The sequence below is a fragment of the Anomaloglossus baeobatrachus genome, chromosome 10 (genome assembly GCF_048569485.1).
Source record: "Anomaloglossus baeobatrachus isolate aAnoBae1 chromosome 10, aAnoBae1.hap1, whole genome shotgun sequence".
In the NCBI taxonomy this organism is placed as follows: domain Eukaryota; kingdom Metazoa; phylum Chordata; class Amphibia; order Anura; family Aromobatidae; genus Anomaloglossus; species Anomaloglossus baeobatrachus.
Window position 1 is genome coordinate 111,914,066 of NC_134362.1, and position 22,765 is coordinate 111,936,830.

Sequence of the window (22,765 nt, forward strand, 5' to 3'; positions counted from 1 at the left end):
GGGTCATTGTCCATCTGTACTATGAAGCGCCGTCCGATCAACTTTGCGGCATTTGGCTGAATCTGGGCTGAAAGTATATCCCGGTACACTTCAGAATTCATCCGGCTACTCTTGTCTGCTGTTATGTCATCAATAAACACAAGTGACCCAGTGCCATTGAAAGCCATGCATGCCCATGCCATCACGTTGCCTCCACCATGTTTTACAGAGGATGTGATGTGCCTTGGATCATGTGCCGTTCCCTTTCTTCTCCAAACTTTTTTCTTTCCATCATTCTGGTACAGGTTGATCTTTGTCTCATCTGTCCATAGAATACTTTTCCAGAACTGAGCTGGCTTCATGAGGTGTTTTTCAGCAAATTTAACTCTGGCCTGTCTATTTTTGGAATTGATGAATGGTTTTCATCTAGATGTGAACCCTTTGTATTTACTTTCATGGAGTCTTCTCTTTACTGTTGACTTAGAGACAGATACACCTACTTCACTGAGAGTGTTCTGGACTTCAGTTGATGTTGTGAACGGGTTCTTCTTCACCAAAGAAAGTATGCGGCGATCATCCACCACTGTTGTCATCCGTGGACGCCCAGGCCTTTTTGAGTTCCCAAGCTCACCAGTCAATTCCTTTTTTCTCAGAATGTACCCGACTGTTGATTTTGCTACTCCAAGCATGTCTGCTATCTCTCTGATGGATTTTTTTCTTTTTTTTCAGCCTCAGGATGTTCTGCTTCACCTCAATTGAGAGTTCCTTAGACCGCATGTTATCTGGTCACAGCAACAGCTTCCAAATGCAAAACCACACACCTGTAATCAACCCCAGACATTTTAACTACTTCATTGATTACAGGTTAACGAGGGAGACGCCTTCAGAGTTAATTGCAGCCCTTAGAGTCCCTTGTCCAATTACTTTTGGTCCCTTGAAAAAGAGGAGGCTATGCATTACAGAGCTATGATTCCTAAACCCTTTCTCCGATTTGGATGTGAAAACTCTCATATTGCAGCTGGGAGTGTGCACTTTCAGCCCATATTATATATATAATTGTATTTCTGAACATGTTTTTGTAAACAGCTAAAATAAAACTTGTGTCACTGTCCAAATATTTCTGGACCTAACTGTATATGCAACCCGCTGTGTGGCTATGGCAAAAAATCACCACTGAATGAAGGAGTAAAGGAGGGACAGTGACATGAGTCCCATAAAGCAGATTAGCCCAAGTTAGCCTACAGCAAAAATCAAGGATAACGGTGGATGATATATAAACACAGAGCGGCGAGACAGCTTACCACGTGTATAGCAAGATGGAAGGTGATCGAGCCGGAAAATCCGCCTACCCACGTGTATGGCAGGATGGAGAGTGATCAAGCCGGAAGATCCGCCTACCCGACGGCCGTTTCGGCAACCGCCTTCGTCAGTAAATGCACTCAATACTTGGTCGAAGCTCCTTTTGCATGAATTACTGCATCAATGCGGAGTGGCATGGAGGCAATCAGCCTGTGGCACTGATAAGGTATTATGAAAGCCCAGGTTGCTTTGATAGCAGCCTTCAGCTCGTATGCATTGTTGGGTCTGGTGTCTCTCATCTTGACAATACCCCATAGATTCTCTATGGGGTTTAGGTCAGGCGAGCTTGCTGGCCAATCAAGCACAGTGATAATGTGGTTATTAAACCAAGTATTGGTACTTTTGGCAGTGTGGATAGGTGTCAAGTCTTGCGGGAAAATGACATTTCCATCTCCATAAAGCTTGTCAGCAGAGAGAAGCATGAAGTGCTTTAAAATTTCCTGGTAGACGGCTGCGCTGACTTTGGTCTTGATAAAACACAGTGGACCTACAACAGCAGATGACATGGCTCCCCAAACCATCACTGATTATGGAAACTTCACACTATACCTCAAGCAGCTTGGATTGTGGCCTCTCCACTTTTCCTCCAGACTTTGGGACCTTGATTTGCAAATAAAATGAAGAACTTACTTTCATCTGAAAACAACACCTTGGACCACTGAGCAACAGTCCAGTTCTTTTTCTCCTTGGCCCAGATAAGACGATTCTGGCGTTGTCTGTTAGTCATGAGTGGCTTGGCACAAGGAATGCGACAGTTGTAGCCCATATCCTGGATACGTCTGTGTGTGGTGGCTCTTGAAGCAGTGACTCCAGCAGCAGTACATTCCTTGTGAGTCTCCCCCAAATTTTTGAATGGCCTTTTCTTAACAATCCTATCAAGGCTGTGGTTATCCCGGTTGCTCGTGCACCTTTGTCTACCACACTTTTTCCTTCCTCTCAACTTTCCATTAATATGCTTGGATACAGCACTTTGGTTAAGTGGGGACATGTTAGTCCATGACTCCAGGGGGAGTGACGATGACTCCGGTAAAGACATTGACTCTAATAAAAGCGACAAATGAGTACAGTGAGGTACAAATGAGTGAGAAGGGTAAAACCTCCTCCCGAAGACGTAATAAGCGCCGAGAGATAGCGCAAGGTATACCGTCTGAGGAGGCAGAGAAGGTTGAGTTCCTTGTTGAGGAAGGCTCGTTGCTAGTGACAACCGCTAGTGTAGAGTCAGACAGTGAGGTCCTGAAAAAGAAAGAGGAATCAGAGACTGAACTGACACACTGTGACGACAGAGATCAGCAAGGTGAAATCACAAAAAAGGAGCCAACTCAGGAAGTAGTAGTGGTGTCCCCTATGATTTTCAAGCATGAAGCTGATGGTCTGTCAAGTGAGAGTGCTATAGGAAATTAACTCCTGGAGAGTGTTGGTCAAGGAAAAATGCACAACGATCATGGTGAGCATACTGGTGAACTACCTAGTGCTGAAAGGTGTGACACCCTGGCAGGAAAAGAAAAGGCTGAAGGTGACACTACAGAGACTCAAGAGGACGTCGAAGGTAATGCAGTGAAGACCCAAGAGACAGCTGGTGCTGCAGAAGTGATAAGGGCCTCTGCGGAGGTGCAGTCTGGACCAGAGGTCTCCTCTGGAGCTGAGAGCTTGACTGACCTGGCTGGTAAGACCAAGATGGAAGATGTGAAGATTGACTCAGCTAAGAGTAAGAAACCCAAAGGCTCTGAAGCTGGGGCTGAACCTAAGGAGTGTGTAACTCAAGAGGTGGAGCCTTTGGGAGCGGAAAAAGATGGATGTAAAAGACCCAAAGATCGGTCTGACAGCCTTGACGGTAAAGGAACCCGTCCAGTCTTTAAATGCATGGTGGATGTGCCTGAAGATTTGAGAGAAGCCTGTGCCAGTGAGACTGTGCATGAAAAATTCAAGAAGGCCATAGGAGCCTGTAAAGTGTACTTTGCTCCAGAGACTAATCAGTTGGTGGTGTGGTCTGTAAGTGAGGCTACAAAGAAGCGGGTGGCTATCCTGAGGGACATGCACCTACAGTGTCTTCGTACAAAATGGTTGCTCACTGTACAGAAGGAAGTAGTCACTAGACGCTTGGAATGTATGAAGCAGCTGACCGCAGTTTTTCAAGAAGTGGTGACTGTGAAGAAACAGTTAATTGGGCTTGCAATACGAGCAATGAGAAGTAACATTCAGCGAGCAAGGAAGATTCCAGGTGTTACAGCTGTTGAAGTGGAAGCAGACAGTGGAACATTTCGAATTTACGGAGTGACTGTAGAAGCGGTGAAAACAGCTCGGAATTTGTTGGAGTTCTTGGAACACTTCATTCACGTACCCAGAAAACTTGTCATGAAGTTGATTAGAAGAAATGGAAGAGCTATGCAGGAGATGGTTGATAAATCTGGTGCCACAAAGGTGAGAGTTGATGTGTATAATGAAGACAGGCTACCCTGTGATGTCAGAATGGTTCCATTTATCATTGTAGGAACAAAGGGCTGTGTTGAGAATATGCAAGTTCTCCTGGAATATCGCCTGGGATATCTAGAAGACCTGAGGCAATTGAATCTGGAAAGACAGAGAATTGCAGAACAACTTCGTCAAGTTGGTGCGAGGTGGCAGCCACTTTCAGGTCGGGTCCCAGAGAAGAAGTATGGTCCACCTGATGAACATGTTGCCTTGGATGGCAAATGAAGCGGGTCCTTTAGTGAGCGGAGCCAAGGTCATAGAAGACCCACCTAGCCTTTGGGCTGTAGCACGGACTCTGCAGGGTCAACACCCTCTAAGATGAACTCCAATAGAAAGGATGGAGGGAGTGATGTGTCCACTGCCAAAGACTGTGATAGGAAAAGGTGCCAACAGAGAGGTGACCGACAATACATAGAAAGAAGACGCCATAATAGATCTGCAAAAACAGAGTGTGCAGGGTCTAGTTTTGGCAGGTCTTCTGCTAGCTTATTGCTGAGGTACCCCAACAGTAGCCGCTCTAGTGGACTGTATAGCTCAGGGTCAGACCAGTCGGTAGTTTCGACTGACAGTAAGTTTCGCTACCACTCTGACCAGTGGAGGCAGTCTGACAGAGAGATGTCTCTATGAGGCGGGTTGACTGACCAGGGTTTGGTGATGGTTACAGATTGTGTCAAAAGGGTTGGAGCCCTAGGTAGGCAAAGAGTCTCTAGTCTGGAAATGTATAACGGTGCCAAGCCCGACGGCTTTAGGCAGAGGGGGGGATATGTGACAAGGTGAAAGGCCTGATTGTGAATGGTCGGTATGTACCACAGAAGTGGTGTGATTCTGGAACTCCATGCTGGTACTTGTAGTGCCACAGACATTTTCTATAGTTTTAAATGGGCCAGGATTACGGATGGCTAAGAGATGGGTGGGACTGGCCATCCACATACCCTTGCCTATGGATGTGTCTGACACAGGTCTTAATTAGCTTGTTTGGCACATAGAGTAATGGAGTGAGAGTGTGTGGAGCAGTGTATGAGCACTGCATGAGGAACAGCTTCTGAGGGAAGAGAGGCTGTTTACCTCAGAGAGGTCTGAAACCTCTGGAAGGAACCCGTCTGAAGGAGCAGAGGGGTGGCTTCACACGTGAGTGGATGCTGAGAGAACTCCACTCAGATCAAGGGTATCTGAACTGAGCGAGAGTACAACGGACTTGAAATCCGTCTGTATTTTGTGATTTTGTTTATAGTGTTATTTTTAATAAACCGTTTGGATTTTTAAGACTGTGTTCCTGTGTTACCTTGGAAACGTAGCCAAGTGAGTGTCCCCCATCACGTGAGTAGGCAGTCGCTTACAATATAAATATATATATATATATATATATATATATATATATATATATATATATATATATATATATATATATTACACAGTGCCTTGCGAAAGTATTAGGCCCCTTTGAATTTTTCAACCTTGTCCCACATTTCAGGCTTCAAACATAAAGATAAAACATTTACATTTTATGGTGAATAATCAACAACAAGTGGGACACAATTATGAAGGTGTAAAATAACAGTTGTCCTAAGACAATAGTAAGCGCTTGACCCAGTAATTGCTTATGATTCTGCAGCTGGTTTTGAAGGCAAAAACACCCCAAAAAATTGCCCAGATTAGGTTAAAAAGGATACATTGGAGATTTTACCGTATTGGAAAAAATCTCACGAACCAGCGCTGAATAATAAACAATTAAATATTTTATTACAGAGAACCTAATTCATACTACTAAACAAATCAAATTGAATAACAATAAATCCTCAGTAGGACTACACTGTCATGAGGCCCCGGCCGGTGGCAGTCACGATATATAGCAGATCAAAAATCCTACAGGAAGCTTGATCTATTAAAATGTTCGAGAATAAAAAAGGAAAAATATGTAAAAATGATTATAGGAGCTGAGAAGCCGGTAAATGGAAAACAATCCTCCTATTTCAGGATGCCTGCATCAAGGCAAGGACAAAGTACTGTGCTTAGTTGGATTCTCACACGCTGCACTCACGGTCCCTAGTTAGAGTTGGATATACCGCACTCCTAGTGTGGAGTATAGCGGTGCCAGTGCACTGGGGGCCCGTTACAGATCCCCAGTGTGTATTACCTGACGCTGACACCGATCAGAAGGGTACCGTGGTATGTGGTCCTTGCGTGGAACAAAGTTTTCCTCCTAGCTGGTGGAAGCAGCTGATGCCGGGTCCCGATGCACAGAGAATTGCGTCCAAACACCCGGGTGCCAGATGAAGATCTGTTGAATTTACACGGGATTAAACTGTCCAGGACTACAGACTTAGCTAGAAGCTTGTTTTGGGCGTTAACCCGCCAAGAAGGTAGATCCCGCGGTGGATAGAAAGAAGAGACAGTTACGTCCGCTTCATAGTCAAAAACTGAGCAAAATCCGACGCGCGTTTCGGGGGCGTTACCGGTCCCCTTCCTCAAGGATAGCCCAGTTACTCCTTTAGGAGCTATTTATAGTTACAAGGTTAGCTGCTAAACCGCAGAAACCAAAGCAGGAATAAAAATATGAATAAAAATATATGTGTATATGAATAAAACAACGTACAAAGTTCATATAAAAAAGGTTAAAAACTTACAACATATATTTAGTGCAGAGATTTTTTTAGGGAATAAACTTCAAGAGAATCTCTCAATAAAATTTAATTATATAAAATTGATGGCTCAATGTTTATATATACACATGCATATATATCTTGCAATAACACTTTAAACTCTTCTCTGGATGAACTACCTCCCCACTACCATCTAAATAATTTTAATTTTGATTATTTATGTATTTTTTTTTTTTTGTATTTTTTATTTTTTATTGTTTATTTATTTTTTATTTTTTACTTTTTACTTTTTATTTCTTGTATAACTTTTTCCATCCACAGAATCAAGGACTTAGTCGAAGGCGAAGAGCTCAATATCATTACTGAGTCCATTAGGCCTCAAAGTATTTAACTCAAAAATCCAATGGCTCTCAGCCCTCGACATTTTTCTAATAAAATCCCCTCCCCTCCAATCTCTCAATACCCTTTGTATGCCCCAAACTTGGGACCCTCTAAAAGAACCCCCATGTTTCAGCAGATAGTGTTTAGATAATGGGTGTTTAGTACATTTATTTTTTATATTTCTAATGTGTTCACCCACTCTTCTGCATAGGGGTCTAATTGTTCTGCCTACATATCTTTTCTGGCAAGGGCATTGGATACAATAAATAACGCCTTTAGTATGACAAGTAATCAAATCTTTAATAGGGGTTTCTTCTTGTCCCTTCAGAAAAAATTTTCGTGTAATATTTTGGGTATTCTTGCATACAATACATTTTTTACATGGAAAAAAACCTTTCAAATTACATATACCTTCTAGATTGGAGGGTTTTTTCTTTCTCTTTTGTATAGTAGGAGCCACCAAATTACCTAGGTTATTAGCCTTTCTGTAAACGAACTTCGGAAAGGGGGGCAACAAATCCCCAATAATTTTGTCTTCCTTAAGGAGGTTCCAATACTTTCTAACAATATTTTTTAAGGACTTTGTTTGTGCTGTATATTGTAGTATGATCGGTACATTTAATTCATCTTTTTCGTGAGGCATGCAGACCATAGATTTATTCTGGAGAAGGGTTTTTCTCTCAATTAGTTTAGTTTGTTGGTATACATCCTCTAAAAATTTCTCCTCATACCCCTTTTCCACAAATTTGTTAGTTAGTAAAGTGGCTTCCAATTCAAAGTCCTTCGTTTTACTACAGTTCCTATGAGCCCTGATAAATTGGCTTTTCGGAACATTAAGAAGCCAGCTGGGTAAATGGCAGCTGGTTAGTGAAATGTAACTATTAGTATCCGTTGGTTTGTGATACGTTTTAGTTTCAATTTCATTATTTTCAATAAAAATATTCAAATCCAAAAAATTTTCAAATCCAAAAAATTTATCGTCTCAGTACTAAAGGTATAACTAAATTTTAAATGGAATTCATTAGTATTCAAACCCTCCAGGAACTCAACAAGTGATTTCTCGTCACCCGACCAAACAAATAATATATCATCGATGAAGCGACGCCAGAGGACCAGGTTCTCCCGAATCACGCCACCCGAAAATATGGTAAGCTCCTCCCACCGACCCAAATACAGGTTTGCGTAACTCGGGGCGAACCTGGTCCCCATGGCCGTGCCCCACCGCTGAAGAAAGTATTGGACCCCATTCCTAAAATAATTATGGTTCAATATAAAATCAATACAATCCCCCAGAAAGTCAACTTTTTGTTGGGGATATAGGCCCGACTTCGTTAGAAAATATTTGGAGGCTTCACATCCTTTTTGATGTTCGATAACGGTATAAAGAGAAGTGACATCAATTGAACCGAGGATATAATTCCTCTCCCATTTTAATCCTTGTAGTAGTTGTAAAACCTGTACACAGGTAATTTGGTGGCTCCTACTATACAAAAGAGAAAGAAAAAACCCTCCAATCTAGAAGGTATATGTAATTTGAAAGGTTTTTTTCCATGTAAAAAATGTATTGTATGCAAGAATACCCAAAATATTACACGAAAATTTTTTCTGAAGGGACAAGAAGAAACCCCTATTAAAGATTTGATTACTTGTCATACTAAAGGCGTTATTTATTGTATCCAATGCCCTTGCCAGAAAAGATATGTAGGCAGAACAATTAGACCCCTATGCAGAAGAGTGGGTGAACACATTAGAAATATAAAAAATAAATGTACTAAACACCCATTATCTAAACACTATCTGCTGAAACATGGGGGTTCTTTTAGAGGGTCCCAAGTTTGGGGCATACAAAGGGTATTGAGAGATTGGAGGGGAGGGGATTTTATTAGAAAAATGTCGAGGGCTGAGAGCCATTGGATTTTTGAGTTAAATACTTTGAGGCCTAATGGACTCAATAATGATATTGAGCTCTTCGCCTTCGACTAAGTCCTTGATTCTGTGGATGGAAAAAGTTATACAAGAAATAAAAAGTAAAAAGTAAAAAATAAAAAATAAAAAATAAATAAACAATAAAAAATAAAAAATACAAAAAAAAAAAAAAAATACATAAATAATCAAAATTAAAATTATTTAGATGGTAGTGGGGAGGTAGTTCATCCAGAGAAGAGTTTAAAGTGTTATTGCAAGATATATATGCATATGCATGTGTATATATAAACATTGAGCCATCAATTTTATATAATTAAATTTTATTGAGAGATTCTCTTGAAGTTTATTCCCTAAAAAAATCTCTGCACTAAATATATGTTGTAAGTTTTTAACCTTTTTTATATGAACTTTGTACGTTGTTTTATTCATATACACATATATTTTTATTCATATTTTTATTCCTGCTTTGGTTTCTGCGGTTTAGCAGCTAACCTTGTAACTATAAATAGCTCCTAAAGGAGTAACTGGGCTATCCTTGAGGAAGGGGACCGGTAACGCCCCCGAAACGCGCGTCGGATTTTGCTCAGTTTTTGACTATGAAGCGGACGTAACTGTCTCTTCTTTCTATCCACCGCGGGATCTACCTTCTTGGCGGGTTAACGCCCAAAACAAGCTTCTAGCTAAGTCTGTAGTCCTGGACAGTTTAATCCCGTGTAAATTCAACAGATCTTCATCTGGCACCCGGGTGTTTGGACGCAATTCTCTGTGCATCGGGACCCGGCATCAGCTGCTTCCACCAGCTAGGAGGAAAACTTTGTTCCACGCAAGGACCACATACCACGGTACCCTTCTGATCGGTGTCAGCGTCAGGTAATACACACTGGGGATCTGTAACGGGCCCCCAGTGCACTGGCACCGCTATACTCCACACTAGGAGTGCGGTATATCCAACTCTAACTAGGGACCGTGAGTGCAGCGTGTGAGAATCCAACTAAGCACAGTACTTTGTCCTTGCCTTGATGCAGGCATCCTGAAATAGGAGGATTGTTTTCCATTTACCGGCTTCTCAGCTCCTATAATCATTTTTACATATTTTTCCTTTTTTATTCTCGAACATTTTAATAGATCAAGCTTCCTGTAGGATTTTTGATCTGCTATATATCGTGACTGCCACCGGCCGGGGCCTCACGACAGTGTAGTCCTACTGAGGATTTATTGTTATTCAATTTGATTTGTTTAGTAGTATGAATTAGGTTCTCTGTAATAAAATATTTAATTGTTTATTATTCAGCGCTGGTTCGTGAGATTTTTTCCAATACGGCAAAATCTCCAATGTATCCTTTTTTACAATTATGAAGGTGAACTATATTTTTTGCTTATTTCAAATTTTTGTAAAAAATAAAAAACTGAAAATTGGGGAGTGCAATATTATTCTTCCCCTTTACTTTCAGTGCAGCAAACTCACTCCAGAAGTTCATTGAGGATCTCTGAATGATCCAATGTTGTCCTAAATGACTGATGATGATAAATATAAGCTACCTGTGTGTAATCAAGTCTTCGTATAAATGCACCTGCTCAGTGTTCTGTTTAAAGCACAGAGAGCATCATGAAGACCAAGGAACACAACAGGCAGGTTCGTGATACTGTTGTGGAGAAGTTTAATGCCGGATTTGGTTACAAAAAGATTTCCAAAACTTTAAACATCCCAAGAAGCACTGTGCAAGCGATCATATTGAAATGGAAGGAGTTTCATACCACTGCAAATCTACCAAGACCCGACCGTCCCTCAAAAATTTAATCTCAAACAAGGAGAAGACTGATCAGAGATGCAGCCAAGAGGCCTATGATCACTCTGGATGAACTGCAGAGATCTACAGCTGAGTTGGGAGAGTCTGTCCATGGGACAACAATCAGTCGTACACTGCACAAATCTGGCCTTTATGGAAGAGTGGCAAGAAGAAAGCCATTTCTCAAAGATATCCATAAAAAGTGTCATTTAAAGTTTGCCACAAGCCACCTGGGAGACACCAAACATGTGGAAGAAGGTGCTCTGGTCAGATGAAACCAAAATCAAACTTTTTGGGCACAATGCCAAACGATATGTTTGGCGTAAAAGCAACACAGCTCATCACCCTGAACACACCATCCCCACTGACAAACATGGTGGTGGCAGCATCATGATTTGGGCCTTCTTTTCTTCAGCAGGGACAGGGAAGATTGTTAAAATTGATGGGAAGATGGATGGAGCCAAATACAGGACCATTCTTGAAGAAAATCTGTTGGAGTCTGCAAAAGACCTGAGATTGGGACGGAGATTTGTCTTTCAACATGAAAATGATCGAAAACATAAATCCAAATCTACAATGGAATGGTTCACAAATAAACGTATCCAGGTGTTAGAATGGCCAAGTCAAAGTCCAGACCTGAATCCAATCTAGAATCTGTGGAAAAAGCTGAAAACTGCTGTTCACAAACGCTCTCCATCCAACCTCACTCAACTCGAGCTGTTTACAAAGGAAGAATGGGCAAGAATTTCAGTCTCTCGATGTGCAAAACTGATAGAGACATACCCCAAGCGACTAGCAGCTATAATCACAGCAAAAGGTGGTGCTAGACAGTATTACCTTTAAAGGGGCCGAATAATATTGCACGCCCCAATTTTCAGTTTTTTACTTTTTACAAAAATTTAAAATAAGCAATAAATATCGTTGACTTTCACAATTGTGTCCCACTTGTTGTTGATTCTTCATCATAAAATTTACATTTTTTTATCTTTATGTTTGAAGCCTGAAATGTGGGAAAAGGTTGAAAAATTCAAGGCGGCTGAATACTTTCATAAGGCACTGTGTGTGTGTGTGTGTGTGTGTGTGTATATACTGTATATATATATATAAAATCTCTAATCTACATACATAATTGCCAGTTGCGGATGTAACCGTATCCCACAATGCACTGCAGCACTGCCAGTTGTGCAGCTGCAGTTCGCGCCCACATCATAGTGTCACGTCCCCACTGGAGTCCGCTCCTGCGACTTCTGCTCCGATCGCCAGACGACGCCATGTTCCCACCATGGATAGTGCTGGTGATGGGAGAGGAGTCGGTGCCCGTGGCTCTTCGGAGCACAGGCTCCGCTCATCCACTAGGCTGGATTTCCCTGGAACCTGCAGTACCACTGGCTGACTGTAGGTAGTGTGTGTCTTCCAGCTGAAGTTGCCAACATTCACCTGCAGCCAATGGGAAGACACCATACCCTTCTTATTCCCCCTCCTGTCACATGACCACTGCCAGAGATAGTTCTGTACTCCTGGCTCATGTGCTGTTTGTATGTTGATTCCTGTGCGCTGACCTTTGCTTGTTGTTTGACTACCCTCCTGCCTGTCATTTTTGTACCTTGCTGCCAGTTTCGGATTTGACCTCTGCTTTGTCTCCTCACTACGCCCTTGCCTGCCGATTCTGTTCCTGTTTAGCATCTCCTGGTTTTTGACCCTGCCTGACGACCACGGACTACAGCCTACCACAGGTAGTGATTTCTGGGGCTCTGTGTAATTCCAAATCCCTGTATAGGGGTTAAAGGGTTGCAGAGTTCTTGGGGTCCTGCTTTGTGATTGGCTTTTCTCTAGACTCCCCTTACAGCCAGTCTGAGTCTGTGGCTCCAGGCATTACACATAGCCATGGTAACCAGGGACAACAGTTCTGGGACATCAGTGTCGGCTGAGTAAGCACAATTCTGTTCCCAGTGTAAGATTGTGCTACCCATACCACATTCCACATTCAGGTATAATGAGGCGTTGGTCTTTGAAATCACATATTTGCGATGTCACGGAAAAGTAAGGAGTCATGGCCAGGTATGTCCACGCTTGCCTGACATCGCTATGGCTTCAACGATTTTGGGGCGAGCAACGAGACATGGCGGCCGTTATAATCACACATTTGTGATCTGACGGAGGAGTAAGGAGGCATGCCCGGGTATGTCCGTGCTTGCCTGACATCGCTATCGCTACAGCGATGTTGGGGCGAGTGAGGAGACATGGCAGCCCTGATGATCACGCATCTGTGATCTGACGGAGGAGGAGGGAGTTATGGCCGGGTATATCCGCGCTTGCCTGACATCGCTATGGGTACAGCGATGTTTGGGCGAGCGAGGAGACATGGCAGCCCTAATGATCACACATCTGTGATCTGACAGAGGAGGAGGGAGGTATGGCCGGGTATGTCCGCGCTTGCCTGACATCGCTATGGATACAGCGATGTTTGGGAGAGCGAGGAGACATGGGGGCCTTGATGATGAGATAGAGCGAGAATAAAAAAATACAAAAATACATACACATTGTTTATTTAAATACACACAGCCTTTAACACATTTAATCAGCCCCAAAAAAATATCCGTGGATAATCCAGAGCAGGCCATGATCTGCTACAACCTCTTGAAGAGAGGGAGAACCGCAAGAGTTCCCGATTCAGCCTGCTGCCATGACTAAGGTTAACTAAGGTCATTCCAGGGGCTTCCCCGCCCGCTGTCCCACGGCTGGGAGAAAGTGATTGTGGAAGCCCTGGAGTCTGACCTCAGATACCCTCACTGCTGGCATCACATACAACACACAAATGCGGAGGGATGACATACAACCGATATGTTGGAAAGCACAAACAGTGTGACACTGTGCCGCCCCCGTGCCAGCAGCCGGTTGCTGCTCAGATCAGGGCCTTCAGGGGAGGTGGCTCGAGGGTCTCTGGACCTGGGGGCCCCGCGGACATGCCGAACAAATGGGGGGGACGTATATGTACGGGCTGGGCCGTATTAAGTTCGTGATGCCACCCACAGTGTGTGGTGAGGTGGGACACCACCGCTGCTGTTACGGGGCACCCGGGGGGAGATGTTGTGCAGCAAGTTGTTAACCCCTCCGTGGGCAGGGATGGTGGCCCCGGGACCCAGTTGGTGCGTGCAGGGGATGGTGACCGCAGGGGGTGCTGGTGTACTCACAGTTAGTAAAACACACAAGTCTCTGGTAAACCAAGGTGATGGTGGCCGGTGCCACGGCCGGTTGCGTTCTGGTCCCCCACCCGGCTGGTGGTCTCACAGGTTTTGCTGGTGACAGGGCCTCGGCCGACTCTACCGCAGGCCCATCCTCCAATCAGCCTCTCCAGAGACTGTGGCATGGTGAAAAGGTTGGTCTGGGGATATTTACAAAACCCAAACGTTTATGCGCTGGCTCGCAAGTTCTAAGCCATTGGTTTTTTTTTAACTTTAAACGGGAGTCACAGGCAGTCCCAACGGGCAACTATAACTTTTTGGTAACCGGGAACCACTACCTAACTTTCTTAATCTGGTGACGACCTCAGTTGATTGGCATTCATTCACACTCATATTTACACAATGAACAGACACCACCCACTAGATTGCGGTCTCTCTGTACCTAAGTGGTGGCTGACCCAAGTTAGGGAGTGTGGATCTTCTAAGCACTCTAGGTTCACATGGGACCGGTGGGGGAGAGGGAAGTATAGCCCCCTCTTCCCCTAACGTCGGGTATGGATGGCAGAGACCTGCGGGGGCGGGGTGTAGGTGCATCCCTGGGCGCTTGTGCTGGTGTGTTGCTGATAGGCTCTTCTGGCTCCAGATCTTCCACGGGTTGTGGGAACATAACGGGAACAATCACCGCTCCATTCTGCCTAGGCCAATCAGCCGGAAAATCACCTATCACAGTGTGGATCACCTCCTTCTTCCATTCCACATTCGGCGCAGGAGGAGAAACCTCTTCCACCATCTTCAGGGGTTCAGGGCACTTCTTCAGGTTGTCCCTGGAAACAGTGGCCATAGTCCTTCCCTGATCGCGACTAACAAGGTATGTTTTCTGGTCTTTCCATCCAGTGGGTTGCATAACATAAGGGGTCCTCTCCCACTGATCATCTAGCTTGTGCATGCTTCTCTTCCTCTTTAAGACTACATCTCCGGGTCCAAAAGGGGCAGCCCGAGCTCGCTTGTTGAAACGTTGTTCTTGCCTCTCCCGGCTCTGGCGCAGGTTCCTTTCCACATATTCCTGGAACTGCCGGTACTGCTTTTGGCGCTTAACGTCCCAACTAGCAGTGGGGGTAATGGTTTCAGGTACCTCAAAGTCTAACTCTAGATCCACCGACAACTTCCCAGGCCGGGCTCTCATCAGGTACGCAGGCGTGCATTTAGTTGAGCTGCAGGGGATATTATTGTACATGTCTACTAAGTCGGGCAGCTTCTCGGGCCACAAGGTTTGTTCTTCCAGGGGCAGGGTCTTGAGGAGGTTAAGAACAAAGTGATTCATTTTCTCACACATCCCGATAGTCTGGGCATGGTAGGCCGTGGTCCGGATCTTCTTGCACCCATACAAGTTGCAGAATTCTCGAAAAAACCTCTGCCTCGAAGGCCGGGCCCTGGTCCGTAAGCACCTTTTCCGGGTAGCCATGCGGCCGGCAGAAGTATGCCTGGAAGACCCTTGCTGCCGTGTGGCCCATTAAGTCCTTGATGGGGACCACCACAATGAACCTGGAGTAGTGGTCTACGATGGTCAGGGTGTACGTATATCCACTTCGGCTAGGCGTGAGCTTGACATGGTCCAGGGCGACCAACTTCAACAGCTGGCGGGTGACAATCGGCTGCAGCGGGGCCTTCTGACTGGTTGCAACCCATCTTCTCAGTGCACAGGGACCACATTCTCTGCACCAGGCCTCTACGGACTCTCGCATCCCACTCCAGTAGAAGCGCTCCCTCAGCAGCATCTCCAACTTCTTCCAGCCGAAATGTCCAGCCCCGTCATGATAAGCCTTCAGGACCTTGGGTACGTATGCCTGCGGCACCACCAGCTGGCGGACCTTCTCATGCGTCTTCGGGTTGATTAATCCTCTGTATAGCTTACCCTGTTGCAAGTAAAGGCGGTCCCTCTCTTTCCACAACCGCTGAGCCTCGGAGGGGGCTGTAGGCTCTAATCTGGAGGCATCTTGAGCAATCATTGTTTTGACTAGCCGGACCGTGGGTTCCTGATCTTGGGCTTCTCGCCATCCATGGCGGGGTAGCGGGTCAAAGTTCACTTGCTGCTGGCCGACATAGGGATTTTCGTCCCTTGGCTGATGAAACGCTGGCAGCTTGATTTTCCTCCAACCCATCTTCCTACACCCCTTCATCGGATAAGTGCGGCAACATGTCCACTACTCCTGTCAGCACCACTAAGCATAGACAGATGTTCATTTCACCGGACTCCCAATGCGATAGCATCGGGCCTATTTCTAGTCTACATACATAATTGCCAACTGCGGATGTAACCGCATCGCACAATGCACTGCGGCACTCTCAGTTGCGCAGCCGCAGTTCGCGCCCACATCATAGCCATGGTAACCAGGGACAACAGAGCAGGCGGAACACAAATTGTGGGCTGAGTAAGCACAATTCTGTTCCCAGTCTAACATTGTGCTACCCATACCACATCCAGGTATAATGAGGTGTTGGTGTTTTAAATTACACATTTGTGATGTCACGGTGCAGTAAGGAGGCATGGCCGGGTATGTCCGCCCTTATAAAGAGACAAGTCCCGCACTACCAAATCATTATAGCAACTCCTTTCTGTTTGAAGCAAAAAGATCAGTCCAAGTGTAGACAATGTCCAACCGCTCAATCACTTCAGGTGGTGCTCAACCAAATTAAATAGATTATGAATTTCCAAGGTACAAGAAAAAACGTAGAAGTGGCACTCACCTAGTGAAAAAAAAGTCTTCTTTATTAAATATTATAACATACCAAGCTCAGGAGGCGATGCATGGATCAAAAAGAGAGAGGACGACAGCAGCCGTTTCACGCCCCCAGTGGCGCTTCATCGGGTCCAGTGAAACCACAATTACCACTCCTTCCTTATTTAGCAAGTGTACCAGCAGGTACGTCATCAAGGTAAAAAACAAGTGGCTAATTAGCCAAAATGAGTGAAGGAGTGTAATAAAAAACACAAAGAAAGTGTATACATATACAAAACATCAATATCGTTAAGACAATGCAAAACTACGATGCCAAAATACCTGATACAGTATATACAAATCAGACTGGTAAAGAAAATTACATAATTACAAAAGTATAGAAAAACGGACATTTCATTTTTGTCATTCAGACCAAGTGGCCCTTGAGCCTTGGTCTCAATGATCCAGCTTGCTTCTCTTCTGAGAAGTAATCTATTATGATCACCAACCTGACTAGGATAAGGCACTCTTTCTATACCTGCATTTTGCTCTCAGGATTGCTACTATGAGTATCTCTAATATGGTTTATCAAACGGGGGACATCTTTCCCAGTAAGTATAGACTTGAAATGCTCTCTGAATCTTGCCTGACATCACCATGCCTTGAGCAATGTTGCGGCGAGCGACTTGACATAGCGGCACTGACGAGACATGGTAGCACTGATGATAGTGAGAAAAAAAAATACATGCACATCATGTTTATTTACAATAAAAACTGCACACAGCCTTTAACATATTTAATTAGCCCCCAAATAATATCCGTGGATAATCCAGAGCAGGCCATGAGCTAATACAACCTCTTAAAGAAAGGGAGAACCGCGAAAGTTATAATAACATTTCAATTTATTGTCTTTTTGTTACTGTTATGTAAAAGAAAGAAGCTTTGCCATTATTTTTGACATGTTAATAAATTGTATCTTCTCACCTCCTTTGTGTTTTTTGGTCCACTTTGGGAACGGACAATCGCACACATATCAAACTGTACAAAACAATGTACCACCTCCAATTATAGTGACAACAGCTAACAAGAGACCACATAGTGTAAACACACACACACAGCACACAGGGGAGACACCACATAGTGAACACAGCTGAAGAAACACAACACCAGATACCAATATACAGCACACAACAAGGAAGAGACTGCAGAGGGTGTGAAAGAGGTCGAATGATGCAACACATACAATACACAAATGCAGAGGGATTAACATACAACAGATATATTGGAAAGCGCAAACAGTGTGACACATGTCCACTGTTCCTGTCACCACCACTAAGCATAGACAGATGTTCATTTTAACCGCACACTCGATGCGATAGCATCGAGCCTATTTCTAGTCTAATATATAAAGCTGAGTGTATGTATGTACTGTATGTATGTATGTATGTATGTATGTATGTGTGTGTGTGTATTTGTGTGTGTATGTCTGCTAAAGAAATCCGCACCATCGCATGTACTATCACAAAATTTTGCACAGACGCCCCATGTGACTCAGGGAACATCATAGACTATGTTTTGAGGGGAAATTTTAACCCTTGCGCTTTACAGTTATTCGTCAAAAACCTGCCTGCATTAAAGTCAATGGTGCTGGGAGCCACAATGCAGCCAGAATTCAGACGAATATTGGAGTTTCAAAATGCGCAGTCATGTCCTTAAATGGAATGTTGGCGTTTTACAATGCAGCCAGGGAAAGAGACAGACAGAGACAGACAGGGAAAGAGACAGACAAAGAGACAAACAGACATAGATAGACACAGACAAAGAGACAGACAGGGAAAGAGAGAAAGAGAGAGACAGGGAAAGAGAGAGACAGGGAAAGAGACAGAGAACGAGATAGAAAGACAGACAGGGATAGAGACAGACAGAGAGAAAAATGCAGACAGAGAGAGGGAACAGAGAATGGGAGAGACAGAGATCGTTACTATCCCAGGCAATGCCGGGTACTACAGCTAGTATATATATATATATATATATATATATATATATATATATAATATGTATATATGAAGTCAAAACACTTTGTCACCAAAAGAGACCATATAAGTATATATAAGTATCTTAAGAATAGATATATATGCCAAATAGTATATAATTTGCCATAATGGGGCACAAAGATGCAAGTGTGTCTCAATTTATTAGAATATCATCAAAAAGTTAATTTATTTCAGTAATTCAATACAAAAACGCATACATTACAGAGTCATTACACATAGAGTGACCAATTTCAAGTGTTTATGTCTGTTAAAGTTGATTATTATGGCTTACAGCCAATGAAAATCCAAAAGTCATTATCTCAGAAAATTAGAATATTATATAAGACCACCTGAAAAATTATTTTAAACTCAGAAATGTTTGCCTAATGAAAAGTATGCTATAAACAAAAAGAACACACAGGGAGAAAGGTTGCATTTTTATCGTGATGCATACGATAATATTAGTATAAATCCCCTATATAGTGCAACCATTGACTACATATCCATACTGGACAAATCGCATAATAGAAATGTGAAAGAAAAGAGGAAAAACGATCAAACGTCCATAAGGTGAAAAAAGGTTATTTTATTGACCAGTGCTGAAAGTGGACATACAGATAAATTAATTTTAAAACACCAAAAAAGGACCAACCGGCAATAGATATAATCACAAAATTTGAAAAATGCCAGACTTGGACAAGCATTAAATGTCATAATGATGGTGTGTACATAGCCATACATATAGATATATAATGCGCATAACTACATATATTATAAATGTGGCGCTATAATACTAGCCTATATCACAGACATGAATGCTGTCAAGGACAAGCATTCATAATATGCTTGACCGTGTATATCATGGGTATAGTGCTGCAATGTTAGCCTATATTATAGACATTATTGCTATCAGAAAGCCTGGCATAAATCACGTGGTGATGTATATATATACAGTTAGGTCCAGAAATCTTTGGACAGTGACACAATTTTCGCGAGTTGGGCTCTGCATGCCACCACATTGGATTTGAAATGAAACCCCTACAACAGAATTCAAGTGCAGATTGTAACGTTTAATTTGAAGGTTTGAACAAAAATATCTGATAGAAATTGTAGGAATTGTACACATTTCTTTACAAACACTCCACATTTTAGGAGGTCAAAAGTAATTGGACAAATAAACCAAACCCAAACAAAATATTTTTATTTTCAATATTTTGTTGCGAATCCTTTGGAGGCAATCACTGCCTTAAGTCTGGAACCCATTGACATCACCAAACACTGGGTTTCCTCCTTCTTAATGCTTTGCCAGGCCTTTACAGCCGCAGCCTTCAGGTCTTGCTTGTTTGTGGGTCTTTCCGTCTTAAGTCTGGATTTGAGCAAGTGAAATGAATGCTCAATTGGGTTAAGATCTGGTGATTGACTTGGCCATTGCAGAATGTTCCACTTTTTTGCACTCATGAACTCCTGGGTAGCTTTGGCTGTATGCTTGGGGTCATTGTCCATCTGTACTATGAAGCGCCGTCCGATCAACTTTGCGGCATTTGGCTGAATCTGGGCTGAAAGTATATCCCGGTACACTTCAGAATTCATCCGGCTACTCTTGTCTGCTGTTATGTCATCAATAAACACAAGTGACCCAGTGCCATTGAAAGCCATGCATGCCCATGCCATCACGTTGCCTCCACCATGTTTTACAGAGGATGTGATGTGCCTTGGATCATGTGCCGTTCCCTTTCTTCTCCAAACTTTTTTCTTTCCATCATTCTGGTACAGGTTGATCTTTGTCTCATCTGTCCATAGAATACTTTTCCAGAACTGAGCTGGCTTCATGAGGTGTTTTTCAGCAAATTTAACTCTGGCCTGTCTATTTTTGGAATTGATGAATGGTTTTCATCTAGATGTGAACCCTTTGTATTTACTTTCATGGAGTCTTCTCTTTACTGTTGACTTAGAGACAGATACACCTACTTCACTGAGAGTGTTCTGGACTTCAGTTGATGTTGTGAACGGGTTCTTCTTCACCAAAGAAAGTATGCGGCGATCATCCACCACTGTTGTCATCCGTGGACGCCCAGGCCTTTTTGAGTTCCCAAGCTCACCAGTCAATTCCTTTTTTCTCAGAATGTACCCGACTGTTGATTTTGCTACTCCAAGCATGTCTGCTATCTCTCTGATGGATTTTTTTCTTTTTTTTCAGCCTCAGGATGTTCTGCTTCACCTCAATTGAGAGTTCCTTAGACCGCATGTTATCTGGTCACAGCAACAGCTTCCAAATGCAAAACCACACACCTGTAATCAACCCCAGACATTTTAACTACTTCATTGATTACAGGTTAACGAGGGAGACGCCTTCAGAGTTAATTGCAGCCCTTAGAGTCCCTTGTCCAATTACTTTTGGTCCCTTGAAAAAGAGGAGGCTATGCATTACAGAGCTATGATTCCTAAACCCTTTCTCCGATTTGGATGTGAAAACTCTCATATTGCAGCTGGGAGTGTGCACTTTCAGCCCATATTATATATATAATTGTATTTCTGAACATGTTTTTGTAAACAGCTAAAATAAAACTTGTGTCACTGTCCAAATATTTCTGGACCTAACTGTATATGCAACCCGCTGTGTGGCTATGGCAAAAAATCACCACTGAATGAAGGAGTAAAGGAGGGACAGTGACATGAGTCCCATAAAGCAGATTAGCCCAAGTTAGCCTACAGCAAAAATCAAGGATAACGGTGGATGATATATAAACACAGAGCGGCGAGACAGCTTACCACGTGTATAGCAAGATGGAAGGTGATCGAGCCGGAAAATCCGCCTACCCACGTGTATGGCAGGATGGAGAGTGATCAAGCCGGAAGATCCGCCTACCCGACGGCCGTTTCGGCAACCGCCTTCGTCAGTAAATGCACTCAATACTTGGTCGAAGCTCCTTTTGCATGAATTACTGCATCAATGCGGAGTGGCATGGAGGCAATCAGCCTGTGGCACTGATAAGGTATTATGAAAGCCCAGGTTGCTTTGATAGCAGCCTTCAGCTCGTATGCATTGTTGGGTCTGGTGTCTCTCATCTTGACAATACCCCATAGATTCTCTATGGGGTTTAGGTCAGGCGAGCTTGCTGGCCAATCAAGCACAGTGATAATGTGGTTATTAAACCAAGTATTGGTACTTTTGGCAGTGTGGATAGGTGTCAAGTCTTGCGGGAAAATGACATTTCCATCTCCATAAAGCTTGTCAGCAGAGAGAAGCATGAAGTGCTTTAAAATTTCCTGGTAGACGGCTGCGCTGACTTTGGTCTTGATAAAACACAGTGGACCTACAACAGCAGATGACATGGCTCCCCAAACCATCACTGATTATGGAAACTTCACACTATACCTCAAGCAGCTTGGATTGTGGCCTCTCCACTTTTCCTCCAGACTTTGGGACCTTGATTTGCAAATAAAATGAAGAACTTACTTTCATCTGAAAACAACACCTTGGACCACTGAGCAACAGTCCAGTTCTTTTTCTCCTTGGCCCAGGTAAGACGATTCTGGCGTTGTCTGTTAGTCATGAGTGGCTTGGCACAAGGAATGCGACAGTTGTAGCCCATATCCTGGATACGTCTGTGTGTGGTGGCTCTTGAAGCAGTGACTCCAGCAGCAGTACATTCCTTGTGAGTCTCCCCCAAATTTTTGAATGGCCTTTTCTTAACAATCCTATCAAGGCTGTGGTTATCCCGGTTGCTCGTGCACCTTTGTCTACCACACTTTTTCCTTCCTCTCAACTTTCCATTAATATGCTTGGATACAGCACTTTGTAAACAGCCAGCTTCTTTAGCAATGACCTTTTGTGGCTTACCCTCCTTGTGGAGTGTGTCAATGACTTCCTTCTGGACATCTGTCAAGTCAGCAGTCTTCCTCATGATTGTGTAGCCTACTGAACCAGACTAAGATACCATTTTAAATGCTTAGGAAGTCTTTGGAGGTGTTTTGTAGTAATTATTCTAATTTTATGAGATAATGACTTTGGGTTTTCTTTGGCTGTAAGCCATAATCATCAGCATTAACAAAAATAAACATTTTGAAATAGATCACTGTTTGTAATTACTCTAATAATATATGTTTCACTTTTTGTATTGAATTACTGAAAGTAACTTTTTGCTGATATTCTAATTTATTGAGATGCACTTGTAGATATGCACGAATGTAGTACCGAGCACAATTGCATAGCTCAGAAATAACCACTTAGCTTGCTATGGCAGGGCAGACATGAATGTCAGGTCACGGTACACGTGCAATCAAAAAAGATACACATCCCATCCAGTGTTGTGTCCTGGGACATGTATATTT

The 22,765-nt window shown here is 43.3% G+C and overlaps 1 pseudogene; it reads left to right on the forward strand.

Moving 5' to 3' along the window:
* The first annotated feature begins 2,766 nt into the window (after positions 1 to 2,766).
* LOC142254373 (RNA-binding protein FXR1 pseudogene) lies at positions 2,767 to 4,032 on the forward strand (annotated as a pseudogene).
* The last annotated feature ends 18,733 nt before the right edge of the window (positions 4,033 to 22,765 follow it).